The sequence below is a fragment of the Xenopus laevis genome, chromosome 1L (genome assembly GCF_017654675.1).
Source record: "Xenopus laevis strain J_2021 chromosome 1L, Xenopus_laevis_v10.1, whole genome shotgun sequence".
NCBI classification, from domain to species: domain Eukaryota; kingdom Metazoa; phylum Chordata; class Amphibia; order Anura; family Pipidae; genus Xenopus; species Xenopus laevis.
Genome location: NC_054371.1, coordinates 209,434,626 through 209,460,613, shown reverse-complemented (window position 1 = coordinate 209,460,613; position 25,988 = coordinate 209,434,626). Strand labels below are relative to the sequence as shown.

Sequence of the window (25,988 nt, the reverse complement as noted above, 5' to 3'; positions counted from 1 at the left end):
TACATCCAAAAGAAGAAATTCAGTAACACTCTGGAGTTGATGCAAAATCTTCAGTGATTTATTTAGCCCATATACATACAAAACAAGGCCCTTGTTTTGTATATATTTGGGCTAAACAAATCACTAAAGATTTTGCATCAACTTCAGAGTGCTACTGGATTTCTTCTTCTAGTTATCAAGTGCTGTGACCAGTTCAAACGGATTCATGGGGAGCAAGTAGGCAAGTGTTTGGCCCTTAGTATATAATGGTTAATAGGTATAAACAGTTGAACAGTATCACTTGTTAAGACAAACAAATCTATAGACGATAAACCTAATAATAACAGCGAAATTGACACGAGAAATTGTAGCCAGAACATGAGTGGTCTTTGATGAATGGGAAATGATAACAATCTGCTATGCTACCAAATTCCTTCAAGAAATGTATTCGACCTTTGATAATTCTGCCTCTAAAATTCTGTACCAACATCTCTTGCCTTAGGCAAATTACTTCTCCGAGTGCTGACATCCTTGGAAGTAGATGTAATGTTTCCTTTAAATGCCACAGAACAAGTATGGCAGGCATCAGGTACAACAGGCGATACTAAGATACACTCCATTAAAGTGGCCTGCTCTGTGTCCAAAATGTACTGATAGAGTAGATGACTACATGACAATAGTCCCATGCAGTATGGTCTGACAAAGATCTGGCAGCTTTGTTGAATTTTAACTTTACCTACTGATCCTCAGCACGTGTTTACAACTATTTTGGAGTCAGTTCTGGCAGACTGTTCTGTTCTACAGACTCGTTAGAGCCTGTAGCTCCCCGCCACTTTCTTTCTGATCTGCTTCTTCAGGATACACGCCAAAACAAGTGGATCAAGGCTATATATTCATCCAGGTTGACTATCTGAAACATCAGCCAATTGCTAGGATAACCCAAATGGCAGACAGTGTAGAAAAATTGCCAAATTAGCAGATAATATGTGTCCGTATGTAGCCAACAATAAAGCACTAACTAGTCTATATCAGATTTACTGCAATGACAGATTTGCTGAATGCCTAAAACATGTATAACACAGAAGCCATTAAGGTCTCCTCCCCACAGGCACTTTTAATGAATTCATTTTTGTAGGATGAAACTTGTCAGGTCTTGTTGTAAGTACTTCTGGTACAATTTTTAAGCAATATAGTCATTTCCTCAGCTGAACAAACAATTGGATTTCAACTATAACTTCTCTAGCTAGCCCACAGAGAAATAAAACAGAGGTTTAAAATGGATCAGATGAAAAGTAGAAAAATAGAATTTCTATATAAATGAATGTACTGTAATAATATCACTATTGTGCTTTGATGACATATTTCACTTCTTAATATGCTGAAGGAATTTGCTCATGCGCCTTCCATATACAGAACAACTGTTATGGGCGTTATGCGGGTAAATGGGTTGCAGTCGTGAGACCACATGAAAGAAGCTCAATCATGGAAACTGCTGGAAAAGAACAAAGCCCATAAATTCCACTTATTTATAAATAAGAAGTTAAGTATAAGGACAAGATTTAATAGGTGGACAGAGCATTCCTTCCCCAAAAAATGAGCACATAAATGTATAATTAAGGACTAGAAGCATTTAGTGGTATGTTTTGGGCACATTGGAGATAAAAAAAGCTAAATTTCTTCTATAGTATGGGATCCCCAACCTTTTATACCATTGAGCTATATTCAAATGGAGAAACAAAAGCATGAAAAAAGTTCCTGGGGGTGCCAAATAATGGCTGTGTTTGACTATTTGGTAGCCCCTATGTGGACAGGCAGCATATAGGAGACTCTGTTGGCAGTACACCTGGTTTTTACACAAACAAAACTTGCCTCCAAAGCAAGAATTAAAAATAAGCACCTGCTTTAAGGCCACTGGAAGCAACATCCATGGGATTGGCGAGCCACTGGTTGGGGATCACTACTCTATAGGGTTATGCCACAGGGAGATGTATGATCATAGCTACTGGATAGTGGATAGTCAAAATATTGGGAATTGCTGTTCCCATTGCAGCCCTTGGCTAAGATTTTTTAAGCAGTGAACTATACGTGACAACATGTGGGCTTCCAAAAGTGGTGTGAAGAAGGTGAGAAGTCACTCAATGAGATTATCAGCCTTTTTTTTAGCTCTGTCATTCAACAGTGGTAGCTGTAATTGCAGCTAGATGGGCCTGGTTAAGTTCTTTACTTAAGTCAAAACGTCTTATTTTGCTCCACCCTGCACCTAATCCAAGTACTCATGCTCCATAAGGACCACATTTGGTGACCTAGAGTCCCATGAGGCATTCACCTTAGTGTGGTCCACTGCACTCTGCATTCTTTATAGCTCTCTCCACAGGAGTAATGGACATGATGTCCCCTTTTTGTAGCACACATGGAGAGTGGAAAAATACTCCTTTCAAATATAAATTATACACATTTTCACAAGTGTAACTTGAAAAGAAGCATCACCTTCATGAGCTATATGATTAGATTATTCACACTGCAAAATGCTCAAGAAAAGTTCTATCTTCCAAAGGCTATTTTCTGCTGAAAAATTTGCTTGGATGTTTTTCTTGCTGCTTTCATCATGTGGTGCTTAAGACTGATGCACAGGCAGCTCAACACTTAAGTTGATGCTGGGAACAGACATGTGTGTACACTGCTAAGACACCCTCTTAATTTCCTACAAGAATGTATTGTTTGACATTGCAGTGTACCGAGTAGCCAGACTTCTGTTTCCTGGAAATATCAAATTCCCGCAGCTCTGCCAAGGGTGCAGTCGTGGGCATGCTACCTTCATTTTACTCTGCGAGATTTGGGAAACTTTCCAGTGTTCGGGAATAGCTGAAGTTATTACAAGCAGTCAGGCTCCATCTTGCATCATGGCTAGATCTTACATAGATTTTGACTTCTTGCCCACAAAAATGAAAAACAATGGATTTGTGTGACCAAATATAGATATAAACATCACTCAATCGTACATTTTAAAAAGTTGTCCATTAGTTACGTACTGATTCAGGCATCCTGCATCTGAGAACTGTTCAGAATTGTTGAGGTGACGGAACAAAAATCAAGTAACATTAACTAGGTTTAGATTTTAAGCTCTGTTTAGACCAAACCGTTATTACAAATGTTATACTAGCGATCAAATGAAGGGAGATTTAAAAGCTACAGGTTGGTAAAACCAAGAACTTATTCTAAAATTCTCCATTATGAACTGGACTCCAGAGACGTTAATCCGTTAATATCTAAACTCACCACGGTAGAGTAACCAGCTAATACAAATCAGAAGGACAAAAAGAAAAGAAAATCTTTTTGCTAAGGGCCAATAGTAAACCACCATTTCCCGGGGAACAGATTTTTTAAAATCTGAATTAGGAATAGGTTTCATGCCCCAGTGAATTTCAAAGCAATGAAAACCCATTGGAAAATGTTAAAAAGAACAGCCATGGGGAAGCAGGTTTTGGATAATGAAATGCAAGGCGCATCACCTTGACATACAAAAATGATTTATCGAATCTATCATACTTGACTTGCTACATTATCCAATTAGCAGTAAGGGGGTTATTTATCAAATTGATACGAATTTTTTTTTACTCTAATAAATTCGAATGTACTCAACTCCAATGGGAGGTTATTTATGACAAAAACCCAAATGTCTAAAATTTGATCGAATGGAAACGCAAAACGAATCGAATACGAATGAAACTCGAAACGAATCTGTCTCTGAAAAAAACTCTAATGCCAGGAAGGCAATTAACACATTCAAATAGTTTAACGGACCTCTGCCATTGACTTGTAAATTAATTTGGCAGGTTTTAGGAGGCGAATATTCGAATTAGAACGGTTTCCATGGTCGAGTTGTTATAAATCCTACAATTGAATTTAGATTGGAATTGGTGCTTTCAACACAAAAAATAAATTTGAAAAATCTAATTTACCTTTCGGACTTTAATAAATCTGCCCCTAAATGTATCCTATAGAGGGGAAAAAAGAATGTCTGAGAAAATACTGTTGACTTTTACAATGACCTAATTGAGAGGCGACAAAGTGAATCTGCAAGGCAATGGTCAGTTTGTCATCAAACCCCCACCGTGGCTCTCTATCTTTTCAACAAATACTATGTTATGTAAAGGACAAGTTGCTGTTACAGATAGTGTCCCACACTAGTGAATAGAGATAATGAATATAAACAAGACTATTCCAAGGAAGTGACGGAAAAACGTCTGTCATTATTTGCTCACTTTCCACTTTCAGGAACCTCAAGTAAAACTCAAATGCTTATGTTTGGAAAGAGATCTCATTGCAATTTGGACTGTTCATTGTTATATTGGTACTTGTGTGAGATGCAGGCCAGTACCTATTTTTCTACATTTGTCCGAAAAAGATGCAGATATCCGCATTTATTTCTTTAGCCTTCTAATTCCAGTTGTGGTAAGTCCAGCTCGTCACTCATGCATTATGCACGTCCAACGAAGATGCAAAATGCCAGTTTGCAAATTCAGTTCATCTCATTTTTCTGAAAAACTCCAAGCCTGAACGTTTTGGTACAGAAAAGTCTTGATAAAATTCTGCATACTAAAGTTCTGATAAAGCATTCAGGAATATGATTCACAGAAGAAAAACGTAAAAAAAAAAAAAAAAAAGAAATCCTCCACGCATTGCAGAAATGGTTTTCATACTACATAAAGTATTTTACAGTTGAATCACCGAGAGAGGCTTAGTCATAAAAACATGAATGAGGCTGGCAAGGATTAAATTCCACAATTTCACCATAAAATGACTTCTGAACAAATGTTTTAGTCATAGGAATTTTTTTTTTTTTGCTCTTTTGATCTCGACAGTTACATACAGTCCCTAACTATTGGGGCAAGTGAATAATACGTTAGCTTGCTTTCCTGGGCTGCAATAACACATGCAAGAAACACCATTAATAATATAAAGATATATTTCAAATAGTGACACTGAATTCAAGTTACCACAACTGGGGAGCATGCACAAGTCAGAAAAAGCGTATGGATATCTTAGTATAGGAGCTATTATCTGGAATGCTTGGGACCTGGGGATTTATCATACAGTAATCATGTAAATATGAAATAAACCAACCAGAATTGTTTTGCCACCAATATGGGATCATGCAACATGGTTACCATCAAGTACAATGTACTTTTTTATTATTACAGAGAAAAGGGAAATCATTTTTACAAATTAGAATTACAGGTATGGGTCCTGTTATCCAGAATGCTTGGGACCTGGAGTTTTTCAGATAAGGGATCTTTCTGTAATTTGGATCTTCATACTTTAAGAATAAACATGTAAACATTAAATAAACCCAATAGGCTGGTTTTGATTCCAATAAGGATTAATTATCTTAGTTTGGATCAAGTACAAGATGTTCTTTTATTATTTTTACATTTTTTATTTTTCATTATTACAGAGAAAAGGAAATCTTCAATCAAATTCATTTCAAAGTTTTTTCTAAAAAAAACTTTGATTTTTCAAAGTCCACCAATTGACTCCAAATAGGTTCTAAGATAAAACAGTAATTCAGCAGGTTTTAGATGGCGAATGGTCTAAGTCAGGGGTCCCCAACCTTTTTCAAGCGTGAGAAACATTCAGATCTAAAAAGAGTTGGGGAGCAACACAAGCATGTAAAATGTTCCTGGGAGGTGCCAAATAAGGGCTGTAATTTGCTATTGGTAGCCTCTAAATGGACTGAAAGCCTATAGGAGGCTCCATTTGGCAGTACATCTGTTTTTATGCAACCAAAACTTGCCTCAAACCTGGAATTAGAAAATAAGCACCTGCTTTGAGGCCACTAAGAGCAACATCCAAGGGGTTGGGGAGCAACATGTTGCTCACGAGCTACTGGTTGGGGATCACTGGTCTAAGTCGAAGAGACAGTACATGTAAAATTTCAAATTTTCTAATTCAAATCGAATCGGGTTTTTCTCAATAACATCAGACAAGACACTGGGGGAAGCCAGCATGTGCCGCCAATGCACAGATTCCACCATGCTGGCCTACATTTAGGTATTTTTTTATAGGCCGGCCAATCGGGGAGTGGGTCTGGGCTGGCAGGGATCAATGAGGGCCAGGGCCCACTGGGTTTCTGCTGGCCGAGTCCGACCCTGAGTACAGGTTTGGAAACTGTTATCCAAAAGTGATCTGGTGTTTTCCGGATAAGGAATCTCTCCATAATTTGCATTTCCATTCCTTAAGTCCACTACTAAAAATAATTTAAACACCCATTAGGACTCTTTTGCCTCCAATAAGTATACATTATATATAAGTTGGGATTTTCCAAAAAGAAAATCCTTTGTAAAAATTTGAATTATTTTATTAAAAAGTCTATGGAGCATAGCCCTTCTGTAATTTGGAGCTTTCTGAATAAAGGATCCAGAACCTGTACATAAAATATGGCATTTCTTGCCATTTTTTTGTCATCCTCATTAATTTTCAGGGCTTACTACTCCTTTAAGTGTATATATGTTTCAAACAATTACCTATTTTAAGCAGCTTTTACTTTGTGCACCAATCTCTTAAATTTTCCACTAGAATCTTTGTACTTTTGGGAGCATTAAAACATTTCAAAAGTTGATACAAGGGTGGACTATTCTTTAAAAGGATCAGCAACAGATGCGCATTTTGAAGATAGGAGATTGTAGAAAATGAGAGAATAAGCACTTGGAGAATGAGAGCCCGAGCCCATGAGAGATTTATTTTGACATTAATATATGACAGCTGGGTGCAGCAAGGAAACTTTTCCACGTGTGAAAATAATTGTATTATCTAGTCTCAATTAAGCCATTGTGTTTATAATCTACAGACAGATACAGAAACACAAATGTATCCATATTAATAAAATTCCAGAGAGTACAGCTGTTTTAATGCTGCTAAACAAGCAAAAGCTGGCCAGGCAACAGCCATACGGACCAGTAAAACCTGGCAGAGAGCACTAAAAGAAGACCTGATGATGGTATTTCAGCATTTCTATTTTGGGCAACACAAAGCAATTCAATAAATTTTATTGTAAAAGAACACAATTTGTTTACTTGGTGACAGAAAATGACAGAGTAGTTAAGCATGTTGAGATCTGAATTCGTGGGAAGGAAATAATGCTAATGGACAAGTGTCAAGGGGACCATCCAAGTGCGAGTGTACTGTGAGATATACAGATAGGTGGGGTGCTGTAGCAAAGACAGCTGCAATCTCTTGCTCCCATGTACGCAAGCTATCAGAAAAAGGATCAAGGAAAGTCGCCATTTAGAAAAATTAATTTTACGTTTGGAAAATAACTCATAGAGAAGGCAGGTGGTTCAATGGCAGTAGTAGTTTTCCCCTTATAAAGTCACTTCTTTTTTTTTTAAATTTTTAAATGATTGCCACACGCGGCAATTTGATAATAAAATGGTCATAATTATGTAATACGCCACTGGGTTGTGAGGTTAGAATTAAAAGAAGAGGGAACTCTTAACTAGAATAACTGGAAAATGTTGCTATGCTCCATATTTCACTCAACTATCCCTCCCAGCATTATTGTCCTTCACCTTGAGATAAACTGCAATACTCTGGGATGAGACTGCCTACATATCACTTATATATAGATAAAGCTAACAAACTATGCAGTGCTTTACAATAACAAACTCCCTCGGCTGACATGGGGCTTCTTCTCTGTCCAGGGGATACTAGAAAATACTTTTTAGATAAAAAGAGTTGAGTGTTGAGTTTAGAATGAATATTAGAGGTGACGGTAAGCAAGGAAGCCATTTAGTAGGAGGAAACAACACTCTAGACGGGATGAGATCATGCATGTGTGCCGTATCAATAACCTAAGAAAGGGTGAAAGTCGTAACACTACAAAGAAAAGAATATGTTTTGGTCATAGATCTTAACATATTGTAAAAGTTGAGACATATTTTGCTTCAATTAGGTTGGGACTTTCCACTTCTCCTCAACCTTGCACAGTGGAACCCTGTTTTTTAAAAAGCAGATCTTGGAGTCCACCAACACTGGATTTACAGGGGTGGGACAAATAAATCAATAAATGCATGGAAGGTTCTCAGAAACCACTTGTGTTCAGTTAAAGATACAAAACCATGGTGGATCAAAAGCCGAAGATGATAATTCCTGGAAGAGTAAATTCAAGGTTGCCATACAGTCCTTGATTTTACTTACATTTATCTTCGAGAAATTATCATCTTCTAAAATGAACTAAACTCTTACTCTCAATTTTTAAGTGTTAAAGGAGAATTCAACCAGTTAAAAAAAACATACCCCCCCCTACATAGACCCCCCAGCTAAAGTGTTACTCAGGGTAAATGCCCCTAACATTTTACTTACTCCGCGATGCAGTTTCAAACATTGGAGTTCATGGGCGCCATCTTCTTCTCTTCGGTATTCTTCGTAATGAGACCGGCGTGGAGGCGCATGCGCAGTTGGAGCAATTTTCTGTTTTGCAACAACTGCACATGCACCGAATCACTCTCATTCCAAAGATTTCCGAATTGGCTGAAGATGTCGCCCGTGAACTCGATGCCTGAATCTGCACCGAGGGGTAAGTACAATGTTAGGGGCATTTGCCCGGAGTAACACTTGGGCTGGGAGGGGGGAGGGGGACCTATGTAGGGTTTAACTTTAGGGTTGAATTCTCCTTTAAGCTCCTGTCTCTCCCCTGCAGAATGACTGCCCTGCATAAAACTCCATGGAATAACGATCTACAAATGCAGTGCTGTACAATGGGGTCAGCACATGTGGCTGCACCACTTCTATTTTCAGGCTCCTTGGTGATCATCTCCTTTGGCTCTCAGGATGCATGCTCCTGTTTGGTAATCACTGACAGAAAACCCCATACCAGATTTGACTTGGTCAACCATGTTGGTCATCAACCATGCCATATAGTTTTGCATTTGTAGACCAGGAGGGGCTATACAGTTTGGAAGAGGGCAGGGGATACTGTGAAAATGAGCAAACACTTTAAAAAGAGAGGACAGATGGGTTAATTACCCTCTTTATTCCAATGTATTTCTACAAAGGAAAATCAACATTTTGGCACAGGGAGATTGAATTACATGTCAAGTGTGTCAGAAATCAATCCCTGTTTTCTTGTGGTATAGAGCAGTCAATTAAACACCCAAACGTTTATTTCGGAAGAAAAACTGAGGAACATATTAATTCTTTATCATAAAATGGTCAAAATGGCCCCTGTGCCCACCAACCACTGATTTATCCATCAGAGCTGTTTGTCACCTAGGTCACTTATATTTCATAGGAAATATTGTATAACACTTAAGGTCATTTAGGTCGCATTTAGCTAAATGGAATGTGGAACCTATATAAATCAACTTTTGAATTCCAGATGGTTGGAAGTTACCATGTAACACACAGCAGGCAGAGGGAAAACGCAAATAAAACGGTTTCCTGCAGCAAAACAAAAACATGCACACGTCATATATCTCAATTTCTACCTAGTATATTTTTGATTTTTAAATGACTTTTTTTTTACTATACCATGAGAATAAAAAAAAAAGAAAACATACCCTGCTGATAAAGGTTTATCTTTTTAGTGGCAGTATCTGCTTTAAAATCTTTCAGACATAAATAGACTGCTGATTGCTCCCTAGATACACTGTAAAGTCTGAGAACGTAGGTGCGTCGGGTATGAGGGAATTTTGAAATTTTAACGATACGTTTATGAACGCATCTTTTTAGAGAATAACTGCCATCCAACTTTTTCCCTCTCTTTTTTTCAAATTATAGTACCGGTATGGGATCAGGTATCCAGAAGGCTTGGAATTTTGGGAAGTATGTCTCCCATAGACTGCATTTTATTGAAGTAATCCAAATGTTTAAAATTATTTACTTTTTCTCTGTAATAATAAAACAGTACCTTGTAGTTGATCCAAACTTAGATATAATTAATCCTTATGGGAGGCAAAACCAGTCTATAACGTTTAAATGATTTTCTAGTAGACTTTCCAAATTACAGAAATATCTATTATTTGGAAAACCCCAGGTCCCGAGCATTCTGGATAACAGGTCCCATACCTGTACTGCGATTCAGTCATATCTGTGCCAATCACTTATTTCAGCAGATCTTGTAAGGTTCATACATGGCTGAGGTTGAGCTTTTTAACATCAGACATGACACTGGGGAGGCAGACTCTGGGCTTTATAGTGCACGACAGTGACCTGACCCTCATGAGCTTCACTTATTGGGCCTGGTTCGAAAATGGTCAAGAGGGTGGGTATATACAGTATCATTATGACCTTACACATCATTTATTTGGTTAATATCTTGAGGTCACTCCTTTACAGCGAGAGGATAAAGCAAAAGTCGCAGGAAACCACATGTCCAGCTTTAAAGTATTTAAAAATAATAAAACAATTGCATTTTTAGGGACATTAAGCACTTTGGGTGTCAGATGTTTTCAGTAATATCTGTGGGACCAGAGTACACGTTGTACGAAAGGAAAGGCCTGTATATTCCACGGAATAATAACAAAAAATACAATTTTCTTTGAAAAAAAGCCGCTCTAGGAGTTGCCTGGTTTCCTTTAAGGAAGGAATGACATTACTGTTAGACGTATGAGATTTTTCCCAAAAGGAACCAGAGAGCAAAAAAAAACAAAAAACCTTAAGTTATCTAAAAATTAAATGGCAGGAATGATCCAAAGGCTGACATAACCATGACACCATGATACCTTTATTAGTATACAGATATTTCACTCTCTCCAGCATCTGTCTTTCATAACTTAGTGAAGGGGTGACCTCTAGTTGTTTTGGCTCCACGCCTGGTATTTCGCAAAACGTCCTGTATCCCTCTTTTCACATGAAAAAAAAAAAAAAAAATCTTAACTATTCCAATATACCTCCAAGTTAGTAAGGTTACAACACACTCCACACACTCAATACGTTTTAAAGAATATTCAGCTACATGTGGAGCATATCAGTAACTATTGTGTTATATATATGTTTGTTAACTTGTCTGCTTAACTGCTGTCACATTTCAGATAATGAAAAGCTTGCTAAAACGTCAACTAATCCTATTGAAATATTCTATTATCGTTTTTTAAGCATCTCCGCCTTTTTATGGGATTTTAATTAGTGCCAGGCAGTTTAATGGCAGACAAGATATCCATTTTTTTTTTAAGTTAAAAGTTGTGGAGTTGTGTCCTCTGAACTGATTTAGCTCAATCTGCCTATTTCCAAGGGGCCTTATACACCTAAAAACAACTTTGCGCTATAGAAAGGACTTGTGTTCATTCTGGCTATAGTTTTCATTTTAAGAAATTCATGTTTCCCGATTTTATTTGTTATTATAAAGCACTAATTTGAAAAGTGGGCTATTTTCACTGTAATTAACCCCCCCCCACTCTTAATAAAAAGGGTAATTTGTTCAGAGTTTCCTATCTAACTTTGAACAAGCAATAACCATCCCTTCTCTAAGCAGAAGCCGCTGAGCATCTCATTATCAAGAGTTTCTGAGTGGACTGGTAATTAGTTTTATCAAAGTGACTGGAATTACCAGGGCTGTGGAGTCGGTACATAAATCCCTCAACTCCTCAGTTTAGGGCTAGTCCACACGAGGAGATTTTGTCGCCTGGCGACTAATCGCCTCGTCTTTTGAGCGACTATCTCCCCGAACTGCCTCAGCGTTTTTCCCCATAGGCTACAAAGAAAAGTAGCCTGCGCTAATGCTCACGCGGCGATGCGTTTTCAATAGTCGCCCAAAGTTGCCTCAGTGAGGCAACTTCAGGCGTCTATAGAAAACGCATCGCCTATGGGGAAAAACGCTGAGGCAGTTCGGGGAGATAGTCGCTCAAAAGACAAGGCGATTAGTCGCCAGGCGACAAAATCTTCCCGAATCTCCTCTTGTGGCCTTACCCTTATGTTACCTCCGACTCCTCTGTTTACTAATGTATTTTTCATGTTGATTGAAAGAAGTTATTTACACAACATAAAAGCCATTTTATCACTGCTTAAACTCAAAAACAGGGCCGGATTTGAGCAAGCGGCACCCGGAGGCCGCATGGTCCAATCACCGGACATCTCTCTTGTGTGCACACACCTTCTCGTGGCTGCATAGTCCAAGTGCCGGCTGTTACACGCAAAACCCCTTGTGCGCACACCAGCAAACTCTCATTACCGGAGCACCCAGTGCTCCTTAGGATGCAGCTGGGTGGTATACCACCCTAGGCCCAGGCCTTTGTGGCCTCGCCACAAATCCGAGCCTGCTCAAAAATATTATCCAAAATTAACTAAAATATTGTTTTTAGAAGCAGAATTGATTCTGCCATATTCTCCTTCATAGAAGCTAATCTGATTTGATTATTTTCAGTGCTTGCGTTTTAAGTTATTAGGAGTCTGAGTCTGTACATTTTTGGCGATTCCGACTCCAGGTACCCAAATTACTTCCGACTCCACAGCTCTGGGAAGTACTACAGTGAAACTGGCTTCATAGTCTTGTTTAGTGCCAGAAGTAACAGAAATCATATATATATTTATTAATATACTGTAAACAATACGCAAAAAGGATGTTCCAGGCCTATTCATTGAGCTCATGTTGAAGTGGTTGATTAGACACTTTAAATATACTGAGTACCATCTACATTTGCCACTGAATTAAAATCTTTAATAATTCACTCATTTGGGTTATATTGTACTCATTTGATTTATAAGTGTCAATGTTTTCACAGTTCTTATAACGTTGGGCTTTCCTGAAGCAACAGCCTGGAAAGGGGACTTACAGAGCATAAAATATTGAAAAACACATGTGTGTGTGTGCATATAAAACACATTTATAAATTGTGGGATTTTACAGCCACTGTTATCTCTTCTCGCTCGCTGGAGAGCTGCAATCAACCAATTTGCTGGTGGTGGGGCCCAAAGCTCGTTGACGAATTCTCAGGATACCTAGAGAAGTACATAACAAAATACATGTGCTTGCTTCCCCTAAAAGGTACCTCACTGTGTGCCTGTTATATTTAAGAGTATTATGTCTACTAACAGAGATCTAGACATATCATTTTTATAAAACTCATTAAGCCATTAAACCTCACTCACAGAAAGTCATCCTAACCTGGAACCTATTAGGATCACAAAGAAAACTTGCCATCGGACTAGTTGCTTTCATTTTAAGCTGCAACCATCCTCCATTCTGTGTGTTTATAAAACAAATTCACAGCTTTCCCAGACTTCAGTGCATAACAAACTGATGCAGCATTCTGTAGGACAGGCATGATTTACCTACTTTGTGGCCCCCAGACTCTTTGTATACTTTTTATTAGATGTTGGCCCCAAAAGGTTTACATTGTACCTTGTTGAACATTTTCCAGATTTGACATTTTCTTTAGCAATGATATTTTTTGGCTAGAAATGACAGCTAAATCTGCATTAAGTTAATTACTTAACATAACACATACTTATAAGTTATAGGTGTTGATGTGTGATAAAAGTTCTAGACCACATTTGTATCATATTTTATCATGAATTGCAATCCCATCTTACAGAGCTGTGCAATACCTTTAAACAAGCTCAACAGTATCACCACCTTGGGATTTTTACTGTTTGCCATTTTAAACATGGTTTATGGTTCTAGACCACATTTGTATCATATTTTATCATGAATTGCAATCCCATCTTACAGAGCTGTGCAATACCTTTAAACAAGCTCAACAGTATCACCACCTTGGGATTTTTACTGTTTGCCATTTTAAACATGGTTACTTGGACCCTTGACAGTAGTGCAATTAAGGGGCACAAAACTGCACCCCGTAGTGAACTTTCAAACAGCACTTCTGTCTGGATTCAACATGGGATTTTTTTTTTTTACAGGCAGAAGGTGCATGTTGCAGTGATGGCAGCAGACACAAGACATCACTCACCTCACCTTCCAACACTAAGACAAAGGCGGTATTCCCTAAAGCTGGCAATACACTTAAAGATACTCCCTGATTTGCCCATCTTGAGCTGGACCAAATAATTGGATCACAAGGATAGTAGCCAAATGTTAGGCAACCCCAAGTGATTGTATTTACTTACCTGAAACACCGGCCCGGGGTTCTTCCAGCGAACACCACGGATCGATCCTCTTCCGGCTTCTTCTTTCTGCAAATTTCCCGGGGCAGACGCATGCACAGTAGAACGAAATAGCCGACTTTTTAGTTAAAGTTCGGCTTTTCAATCTACTGTGCATGCGCAGCTGCAAAAAGAAAGAAGAAGACGGAAGAGGATCGCTTTGTGGTGCTTGCTGGAAGAACCCCAGTTTTCTGCTTATAGGAGAACCGGCCCAGGGTTTCAGGTAAGTATATACAACTACTTGGGGGTTCCTAACATTTGGCACACCCAAGTGGAAGACGACTTTCCTTCTCCTTTAACTTCAGCATCTAAATAATGCACAAGAAATAGACTCAGCACTTCATTTTGGACCCCTATGATTTTCATCTGAAGACTTAAAAAAAACTCCTTACACAAAAACAAACTTATTACCCAGCTTTATCATATTTATATATTTTTTTATTTTTCTGTTCAACTGCCTTTATCAGATGTCTATGAAATTTTAATAGAACACTACAGTCACAAATGAATATAAGGTAAAACTGTGCGCATACAGAAATACATAAAAAGAGGGGGTTGTTTGTGTGTGTGTGTGTGTGTGGGATAACTACTGTGTTTAATAAAGTATGGGCCCTCTATCTAGAATGTATATTCCTGACAAAGGGTTCACCCCATGAATTATCACATATATTTTTTATGTGGCTGACCCCCACCATAAGCAACCAAATTAGTAGTATGGGGGGCTAAGACTGAAAGCAACTTAGGGTAAGATCTGAGGTCAATGCCCATATACTGTTCAAGAAAAATCTGGAAGTTTGCTCTGATGGCCAATTAGAGATAAACTTGGTGTATAAAAGCCGTATCATAGAACCTAGTCGGATTATATATGACATGTATGTGTGCCTTGCTTTAGGTACCTCTGCTAATCGAGGCTCCAAAATTCCATATCTAGTGCAAATAAGGAAGAATTTAAGGTGAACGATGGATGCTATCCAATCATCAAGCCAGGACAAGCAAACACACTTATCGTTTGCTGGAGCAGTTAATGTGTTTCTGCAACAAAACCTAGAGATTTTTTTATATTACGAAAAGATTTTCTGGAAATAAATACCCATAATATTAATTCATTCAAAAATAGGCTGCAGAATTACACATCTGAAACTTGCCATTTGAATTAGTTCCTAAAAAGCAATATATCCTTCCGTTAGTAAGAAAAAAAAAAATTGAGCTGGAAAAAGTACAGATTCAGATATTTTAGAATGGTTCAGTGCGATAACATCAACAAGTATTGACTTTTATCATATATAAACCTGATTTAGCATGTCACTATTTTTGCAATGTGTATGTGTGTATATGCCATTGGGAACATGTTCTGGCTTGTAGGCCCCGTGTCTAAGGGAAATCTAACTGTTTCCTTGTTTTCTTTTACTGCTGAAGTTACGATCAGTATTTGCTTTGATGGTAAAGGGTGACAGATTTAAGACAAAAATAGAAAGCTTAAGTCTACTTTCTGGTAGATACATAGATTCTTCCAGCAAAATAATAAGGTTAACTGCAATGTGGGAATTCAAGAATGCCTTTGACATAAAGTCATCTTAAATATGCATTTTCTATTTTACTGCTGTTTTAAAATTCTTTGGCTAGTTGAAAAATCAACTAGCCATTGAATTTTCTTATTTGTCACTCTTGACACACAGAAAAATTGGACATTGTAAACAGCGCCGGATTCGCTGGGTGGGCGCCCCTAGACTGTGCGCTCCGCGCGGTCCTAGCGCCCGCCCACACTACCAAAAAAGCGCCAGCGTGCGAGCGCCGGAGCACAGGCTCCCCACAAAGCAGCTGGGAGGCATGCCGCCCCAAAAATGTGCCGCTCTAGGCTCGGGCCTATGTGGCCTCGCCACAAATCCGGGCCTGATTGTGAACCTTTTGTATTGTAGTTATTTTGGGGTGAAAAGATTTTACCTCCTTTTAGCCCACCTCAGCATACCTTATTGGCAACTACTCAAAAATGGAAAACAAACCTTTTACCCAACACTTAGAGGGTTATAAACCTCAAATTTATCTGGTCAGGATTTTTTGGGCAAAAACTCAATTTTTTTGTGAAAACAAAATAGAATTTTTTGAGACTTATTAAACCCCAATGCTGCAAAATGCCCAAATCCTACAATCCGCCATCTCAGACCTGTCGAGGTCATGTATAAGTCAATGGAAGATGTCCATATCCCAATTGTAAAATATCATGGTCTGAGCTGGGTTTATCGTGGGTTGAGCAGAATTTATCAGGTATCTTGCAAAAACCCAACAAAAATCAAGTGATTCATGAGAAAGGTCAGGAAAAATGGTATGATTCGGATTTTGGCTCGTTTTTTTTACTGAGCCGATTTTTACAGAGCCGATTAAATCAAGTTATTTTATTAATAAATAAGGAAAAATTGGGGATGGGAGTTTGGTCAAGCTTTTTTTTATTGAAACAATGAAAAAAATTTGGATTTTAGTAAATAACCCCCCATTCTCCAGGGCTGAAATGAAACTTTAGACTTTCCCCATATCTTTCATAATTAACAATGGGATATAGGCAATACCTCCTGAGTTCATTACAACATCCTTTTCCTTTTAGAACATTAATATCAATTTGCACCATGGATATTGATAGGCTTAGCAATCGGACATGCTTGGTTGGTCATGCAAAAAGAGTGTTACTATTTGCAGATATATTTTTTACCTCGTTAACATATAAAATGATTTTCTTTTCTCACATCTTCTAGATGTTGTTCTGTACAGTGGCCATATAAATGCTGTACAGAATGATCGTACATTTTACATATGGCTAGCTGAAGAATGTACTAAACAAACAAATTTCACAAAAAAACCTTTGCTTTCAAATTGTGATTACTATACATTTTGACTAACAGAAGCTACATTTCTGATCAGTGGAAATCAGATCAGTTTATGTAGCTAAAACTTTTGTGGAGAATTCTACTGAATCTAAAAATTATGGGTTTGGTGCTTTAAAGGACCCCAGTTTTAACATCTTCAATTTAGTAAAGTCATATAATAAACATACCACCTGCCTAGTGCCAGTCGCCACTCCAACACAAAAGCCCACATATCAGGCCATAAAAACGAGGGTACAACAATTATATTCAACAATATTGAAACTCAACTATACCTCTGTTTAAATCCTACATAATATATATCATTTTACTGAATATTACAAGGCCTTAACTACCTCCAATTTATAGTATTTCTATGGGTTTTCACTTTGTTTGAGTTTTTGTGGAAAAAAATGGTATAATCATTTATCTCTGGTCTAATCATCATCATCATTTATTTATATAGCATAATCCAAAAATGGACTTTATAATAACAATAATTCATTTGAAAATCTGCAGAAATGCAGCACTAATATTTACCATAAGAGGTAGATTTATAAAAAAAATTAATTAAAAATATTAATTAATAATTAATAAATTAATAAATAAAAAAATTGAAAACTTGAAAATTTTGATTATGAACTTATTTTATAGAAAAAAGTCAATCTAGAAAACTAGAATTGAAATACTAAAGCCACACCTGTTGACTTCTACATAATCTCAGATTTTAGATGTTGAATTTTTATATCTTAGCTTTTTTGGGTTGTTTTGCTTTTAATAAAGTTGAATTTTTTTTTTTGGAAAATCAGATTTGCGATATTTGCCAAAGATAAACTAGAACTGCTGTAAAAAGTCAAATATGAACATTGATAAATCTGCACCACATCTGCTGTTAATTTTCCTTTCACTAAACTTTGTGGTTTTGAGGTCACTGGGACTACACAGCTGGAAATTTTGAATTCTCACTTTCAGCTTATCTAAGGAAGTGTGACTTACCATAGAGACATAGGGGGTACTTTACTAAGGGGCGAAGTGGCTAACGCCAGCGTGACGTCATTTCGGCACTTTGCCGATTTACTAACGGTCGCTGGCGTAATTTTGCCAAGGAGATAGACTCTGGCACAACTTCGCACCCTAACCCCAGGCGTTACTAGGTTTTTAATTTTACTGACCGTCGCCAGACTTGCCTTCGCCACGTCAGACCAGGTGAAGTGCAATAGAGTAGATAGGACTTCCTCAAAAAAAAGTCCCAAAAAAAACGCTGGCATCTTTCCTTTTTACATGGTGATAGGCTGGTGGTAGTACCCACCTTCCCCTCTACATTTGATAACATATGGCACCTAAACTAAACTGTGGGCACACGTGTAGGGCAATTTAACACCTCTATATAATTTTATTAAGGTTCCCTGGCCTTGTGTAGTTTAATGTATTTGCTGCAGCATATACGTCCATTGTACTTTAACTGCACGCCGTATGCAAATTAACCAACGCTAGAGTAACTTCGAAATGCTGAGCGTATTTTCGCTAGCGCAACTTCGCCCGTGTTCGGTACCCTGTGCGCAACTTTGGATCTTCGTGAATTAGCGTTGTCCAGGCGAATTTACGCCTGGCGAAGTGCTGCGATGTGCGCGAAGCCAGCGCTGGCGAATTTTTAGCGGGTTAGTGAATTGGGCCCATGGAATAAAAGAAGCGTCATACTATGCACGTTTCGAATGTAAATGCAACTGATAAACAGCAAGTGGCGTAATAGCAAAACCTGCTTAATACTGTACAAGTTGTGCTGGACATAAAGAGAGAGGCCATTACATTTTTGGCTTTATTTGCATCATGAGAAAGTGCTGCTTTCACTTTATGTAAAGAAAATAATCCTCTGTGTTATCTCTCCGATTCCAGGCCACATTTGGTGGCTTAATCTTCTTGTGAGGCAACTGTTGTTTTACAGAGAGATCTTACAAAGTATTGTAATTGGTTGCCACCTTGTGGATGATTTAACACCTACCAACAAAGAACATACAGTGTGTTCTTGACCTTACTTTTAGCCATACAACCCAATGGGCTGCTGCACACTGATGACATGAATCAATTCTTTAGTTGTGCAATTTTAATGGCTCGTGCAAAGTAGGACCTCACAGGGCCCTTTATCAAGCCTCTTTTTAGCCATGCGATGTGTGGACAGGGCTTAATAGAATAGCAGATAACAACTAATATACAAAAGAATATAAGAACATAAGAAACGTCTTGCATATGTCAAAAAGTAGAAGTCTATGAAAAGTTTTATATTGTGTATATGCTGTGCTATTACATTACTATAAATATAACTAGCACCATTAAATGCTATGGTCTAAATCAGTCCAGAGATGGCATATAAACAGATGGAGCATTGCTTATATAGTGAATAAAGTACCCCCTCTTGTAAAATATAAGGATATTATAAGTTGCTTTTATAAAGGTCATGGAACTCCGAGATAACTTCTAATATCATAATATTTAGCGACAGGGGGTACTTTATTTATTATAATACACAAGTTTCAGTGAGTCACCTGACAGAAATGACATCACTAAGCTCCGATTACAACTGATGACATCACTAAGCACCATTTACAGGGATATAATTTACAGTACAGTATTCATGGCTCTTGTGTATTATATTTGTATAAACAGATGGCAGAGTAAAGCAATAATCTAACTATGACTGCTGACTAGATTTCAAGTAAAAAGCATTTTATAGGTTACATATGTATAACACGGCTGCTATCAACGTCATTGGCAAACAACCCAAATAGTGTATATTTCTTAACCAACATAAGAGATCTAACACATTCTCAATGAGGAATTGGTGGCTGACTGACAGATATGCCAGTCACAGAAATGGAAATAAGAAACAAGTGTAAAAAAAAAAAACAATGATGGCATACAAGGATGCAACAGTCATTAAGAGAGAAACTGTAGTCAGCAGTATAGCCAGACAGACAATTAAATCTATGGCAAATATGGCGATTTGACGGTCATCTGGCCGAAAACAACGATGGTTAACATGCCCCTCTCCGCCATTAATTTTACTGATTCAGTAAAGAACAGGAGTGGTCAAAACACGCATGTGCAATAGTCCTAAGCAGGATAGTAGGAGAACTTTGGCAAAGGCAAAAGTCTGAAAAAAATACATTTTGTGACAAAAAAAAGGTCAATGCAGTAAAAGGTGCTTTGTGTAATGAGCTCAAGCCTTGAACTCTATAATTTAATAATTTAAGAAAATAATATGCCCTTTAGGCACATCCTGGCATCTTTGTAGTAAGCCAAAGGAACCTTTCTACTGTTAGCAATGTTATAGTAAGGGTATCCATATGAATGTAGTCAAAGGGCTAGTTTAGCATTCTGCATGGTCAACTCTTTTAGAGAACCAAGAGCTTACTTGGAAAGCATTAATGCAACCGTGAGCTTCATAAAGCAAAATAATGTTCAACAGATTCGTCCATCACAGTGAAAAATATAACGAAGCCTCTATAGTAATACCTGAAAAACAAAAATGTTCTTTGGCAGCAGGCTCTACCTCGGAAGGTTCCCCAATACCGTAATCAAAAACCTGCACAATTTGAAAAACAGTATTTCAAGGAAGATGGAAAAATGCACTGAAAGTAACTCAATTGCTTATTAGTTAATAAAAATGTAAAATGTTTGGGGTATCCATTATTTTAACAACCCTCTATATACAGTTAACCTGCGATTAACCAATTCAGGTGTGAAATCCATTAGGCTTGCCTGTGATGCATGGATAGAGTTTTACAAAAGACTTGGGGTTTGTAACATGTTAGACGTCTGTTTGCAACTATAATCTGCTTCTGTCTACTGAAAAATAGGTTCCATTCCATTGTAAAATGCACAAATTGTTTTAAAAGACAAGCAAGCTTGTTGTGATCTTCGGCTACTACTCAAAGTACTCTAAAGTGATTGCCAGCAGCAATTTACTTTTAACTGGTCCCATCATTACCATTAGAATGCAGAGTTTCAATATGTTTAAAGGGATCCTGTCATCAGAAAACATGTTTTTTTCAAAACACATCAGTTAATTGTGCTGCTCCAGCAGAATTCTGCACTGAAATCCAATTCTCAAAAGAGCAAACAGATTTTTTTATAATCAATTTTGAAATCTGACATGGGGCTAGACATGTTGTCAATTTCCCAGCTGCCCCATGTGATGTGACTTGTGCCTGCATTTTAGGAGAAAAATGCTTTCTGGCAGGTTGCTGTTTTTCCTTCTCAATGTAACTGAATGTGTCCCAGTGGGACATGGGTTTTTACTATTGAGTGTTGTTCTTAGATCTACCAGGCAGCTGTTATCTTGGGTTAGGGAGCTGCTATCTGGTTACCTTCCCATTGTTCTTTTGTTTGACTGCTGGGGGGGAAAAGGGAGGGGTGATATCACTCTAACTTGCAGTACAGCAGTAAAGAGTGATTGAAGTTTATCAGAGCACGAGACTTGGGGCAGCTGGGAAATTGACAATATGTCTAGCTCCATGTCAGATTTCAAAATTGAATATAAAAAAATCTGTTTGCTCTTTTGAGTAATGGATTTCAGTGCAGAATTCTGCCAGAGTAGCACTATTAACTGATTCATTTTGAAAAATTTTTTTTTCCCCATGACAGTATCCCTTTAAGGTACTATAGTACACCCTGAGAAAAATTTCCACTTGTGCAGCTATTATTATAATATAAGTCTTGAGCATTTGTTGACAAATACTGCAAGACTGAGAGAGACTCTCCAAACCAAGTGTCTCCAGACTCTTCAAGTCATTCATGGCTTACCAGGTGCTGCTTCCTTGCTCTGCAACCGACGATGATGAAAGTTATACAGTCACATAAGTAGGAAAGAATGTTAATTGTAAACAAGTGCACAACTTGTTGGATAATGTGATTCTTGAAGTAATGAATCTAGTAATGAAGTAATGATACTAAATCAGACCACAGATGATATACAAGTGTGTGTGTGTGTTGACACCAAAATGAAAGAACAGAGAATCCTATCGATTTAATTCTCCTGCACTCATGCATCAAATTTCCCTCCTGATAAGAGTTCAAATATCGAAAACTACCGCAACTAATAAAATGGAACACAACACTGAAAATCTGGCTCATCTTACGAATTAGAGCATTGAAGCAATCAAAGTCAAGTTATAAAGCCCAGAACAGTATTGGGACAAGAAAACTGGGCAGGTTTTAGACAAAGAATCCAAACAGCTGGAAAAGTTGTTGATTCTCCGAGGGAAATTCATAATGCATTTGACTTATGTTTGTGTGAAGCTGTGGAGTTTCCTAAGGGAGTTGCGAACAAGAAAGGCTGCCAGGAATTTTATCTGGAAAATGATAGAGGTTCACCAATTGTCCCAATATAGCCAACTGAGAACATACAGAGATGTAATTCATTTTTTTAAATAAATTTTACTTTTTAGCAGAATGGAATACATTTTTTATGTTTGAAATTAAGATTTTATTTCAAAGCTGCAGAATATATACACTATTTCATAGGGTAATGCTTGATACACATTTACAAAAAAAAAAAGTTCATTTTTTTATTTGCTTTGTAAACTTTGTTATTGTGGCTCTATAACAATTTATGTTAAGTACTGGATTCTGGAATTTTGTTCCATATAATCCGTGTACAAAGTGTACAAACCTCTATATAAATTGGTAAGAGATCCGAAAAAGAAATTATAGTGTACATTAATATAATGCCGTCTAAAAATAAATTATTTCCGAGGGAAGAAATTGCTTCCTAATTGCAATAATTAACCTCCGATATTACACAATTACTTCAGGAAGCAATAGTAAGGCTTAAGAATGTCCTTTTTTCCATAAAGAGTATTCCGGTGTTTTCATATAAGCAAGGGAGGAACTGCAATGAAGAAGCAGGTGCACTGGGGAGTAGAGACTTTTAGAAGTATTTACAAATTGTGTGTATTATTATTGAGCCTTAATTATGTACCCACTTTGTTTTATTTCTACACACAATAGTCGTCATACTTAACCACACACTCCGGTAATAGAGGTCTTTGGTGCACAAACTACTTAAAGAATGAATGATTACTTTGCGATGCCTCATCTCTCAGTTGCAGAAGTCCCCTTGTTTTTCTCAACAAGAACTATAAACATCTGTATTGTTTTCAGAATTATTAAATGATAAGTAGAATGGAAAAGAGCAGCCCAGTTCACTTGAAAACAACATCTCTTTATGAATGACCCTAATGGATTACGCAAGACAGCCGGTAAGATAATCAAAAGACAACTGTACTGCAAAGTTATCGTGAAAATGTCCAGGCACAGTAGAGTGCGACCAACTACAGAAACACAATAATACCACACACATGCACAGTCTTCAAAATGAACACAAAATGTCTTTTTTTCTTTAGGAAATGTCACATGGAAAATACATTTTGGTCTGGTGGCTTTTCGTGGGCTTTAAGAACTGCATTTAACTCATGAAAGTAACAAATATATTAAATTAATGAGTCCAGAAGGGCTCTCCATACTGTAAATACAAGATATAAACAAAAAGAAACAATAAATTCATTGACGCTGAGCTAAGAATATCCCTGAAATCTGGCACTGATCTGAAAGCCATATTTCTCCTTGTTTACTAGTATTTTGACAGTTCAAAAATACTTTAAATGAAACTTCAGACTTGATAAAGATTAGGTCAATCTCTCTAGTTTGTGTACACTGTTTGCTATCTTCATAAGCCTGAAACTTCTCCTACTCCATGTAGGGGAACTGGTGTGGCGCACTGGAAGAAATCACTATCCATTATGTGCTCCTGCACATGATCATAGGGCACCACATCAAGAAGACACTAATTCTTTCCATCTGCACCCACGATGTTAAAGACACCATGCAGAATCTGCTAAGCCAATTACGCTAAGCATGTATATTTTCTAATTTGGTCATTTGCCTGTTTTCTATGCATTTTGCCTGACCTCTTTACTTGTTACCTGCTCACTGAAGTCTTCCTAGTCTAAGTTATTGAAGTGGAATGGGTTCCCTACAGGTGCCAGAAAGTCCAGGGACCCAAAAGGGCATCAGTGAACACAAGTGGCTTCAATAGGAGTACATGACCGACAACAGAGGCTCGACCCTCTTACAGAATCGTTGCATCTATCCATCCATCCATCCAAAATTTAATCCCAATATTTCCAAATGCCACTCACATGACACAACGTGCAATCAATGTGTAGTTTTATTCAAGATCCCGGCAAACATTTCAGGGCAACCCCCTTCTTCAAGTGCTCTTACTGAGTGTAACATGATACTACAAGTTTACAAAACAACCTCCCACCACATCATGTGACCATATAGTGAACTGTTGTAAAACATATCTTAAACAATTACAAGCTTCTATTAATCTATTAAATCCAATATTTAATATCTAAATCATATATGGGACTTCCCATAAACATATTTGTGTTTAATGCCATGGGCAGATTTACTAAAGGCTGAAGTGGCCATCGCTAAAAACATTCACCAGAAATCCAAACCGCAGGCACATTACCAATTTTCTAACAGGCGTAGAGGGCAATTCGCTAGTGAAAGAGGCTGTTACTAGCATAGTTTTGCACCCCATCGGCAGGCAATTCTTGCTTAGGTGAAAAATAGTTAATCAGCAAATTCACTAAAGTGCGAATTTTACAAAACATTAATGAGATTCCTTCCCCACCTTAGACCTGGCGAACTGATAAGATAAAGCTATATCCTCCTCAATCTTATGTCAGTGACATCATATCCTGTATGCTGAAAAGTCATAAAAGTTCTAAAAAAGCTGTTGTTTTTTTAAATTTTAAAGTGGGATTACCTTCAAACGATGTAACTATTAAAGATTTTCTTGTTAACATTTTTTCTCCAACCATTTGAAGGTCATGTCACATTTGTTTTAGGGTGGGCTAATGTCTAGGGCATTAGAGGATCTGTTTTGTCTTTATTTTGCTTCCTTGGACATTTTTAATAATAAGTGGCCACTTCAAGCATTTGAACCAACATCTCTAATAAACATATATATGACCTATTCAAATTGACACAAGTGTAAGAGCACTAAAAGTTTTGCTAGGCAGAAATGAGTGTTAGCGAAAGTTCGCTATGAAATGCTCGCACTAATGAATTAACGCTAGTGAAAATACACCAGCGTTTGGCAACAGGGACGTAACTTCGCATTTTAGTGAATTAGCGTAGTGGTAATGAACTTACACCTGGCGAAGTGGAGTGAAGTGTGGCAGAGCCTTTGCTGGTAAAAATTCACCCTTTAGTGAATTTGCCCCCTTGTCTGGAGCCTTATCACATAATACATAATATGTAATGGCTCCCTATAGTAATTTTATGTAATCTTTCAGTAACAGAAAAAGTCTGAACTTTCTAGTAAGAAGGAAATTATTTACCACAGTAGCAATATGCCTGTTTCAATCCAGCTGTTACAGAACAACAAATCCCTGCCTCTTGCTGCTACAAACCCTTGTGAGGGTTGAAAGCAAAATTACTCAACAGTCCATTGACTATTCCTGTTCTGCTGTAAAACAACAGGAAATGATGAGGTCAAGAAAAAAAACCTTCTAACTCAGTTATGTTGGGAGAAACGATGTGGTAAACATGGACATTTTTATGCATTCTAGTGAATTATGTCTGTGTGATCAACCTGCATTTAACAACACAAAGTATTAAGAAAAATGCCATTACATAAGAAGTTGAATGCAGTTTTCAAACTTCATGCATAAAATATTGTCCAAAATATTGGTCTTTGGAAAACTGTATATTTCAAAGATTTACCATGTCAACGCTATGCCAAAATATTATAGTTATCTGTAACAGGAAAATTAAATTCTTCTAGGCCTTCTAAACAAAACAAAAAAAAAAAGAAGAACATCTGGTATGTGAATCCTTTAGTTAAAACATTCTAAATACACAGTGGGCCAAATACATTTATGGAGAATGGCTTACTTAAAATAAGCCTTAACAGTTCAAAAATTATGCTTGACCCATTTTCTGGGTGTTGATGCCAAAACCACAAGGACAACTACTTTGGCGAAT

General features: G+C 37.5%; 1 protein-coding gene across 4 annotated transcripts in view; it reads right to left on the bottom strand.

Annotated features, from left to right (window-relative positions):
• arl15.L (ADP ribosylation factor like GTPase 15 L homeolog) overlaps window positions 1-25,988 on the bottom strand; it is a 179,053-nt gene that overhangs the window by 16,100 nt on the left and 136,965 nt on the right. The window contains exon 6 of one of the 4 annotated variants that reach the window (XR_005965214.1): window positions 10,701-10,820. The gene's annotated coding sequence lies outside the window, so the exon portion shown is untranslated. 4 annotated transcript variants of the gene reach the window in all.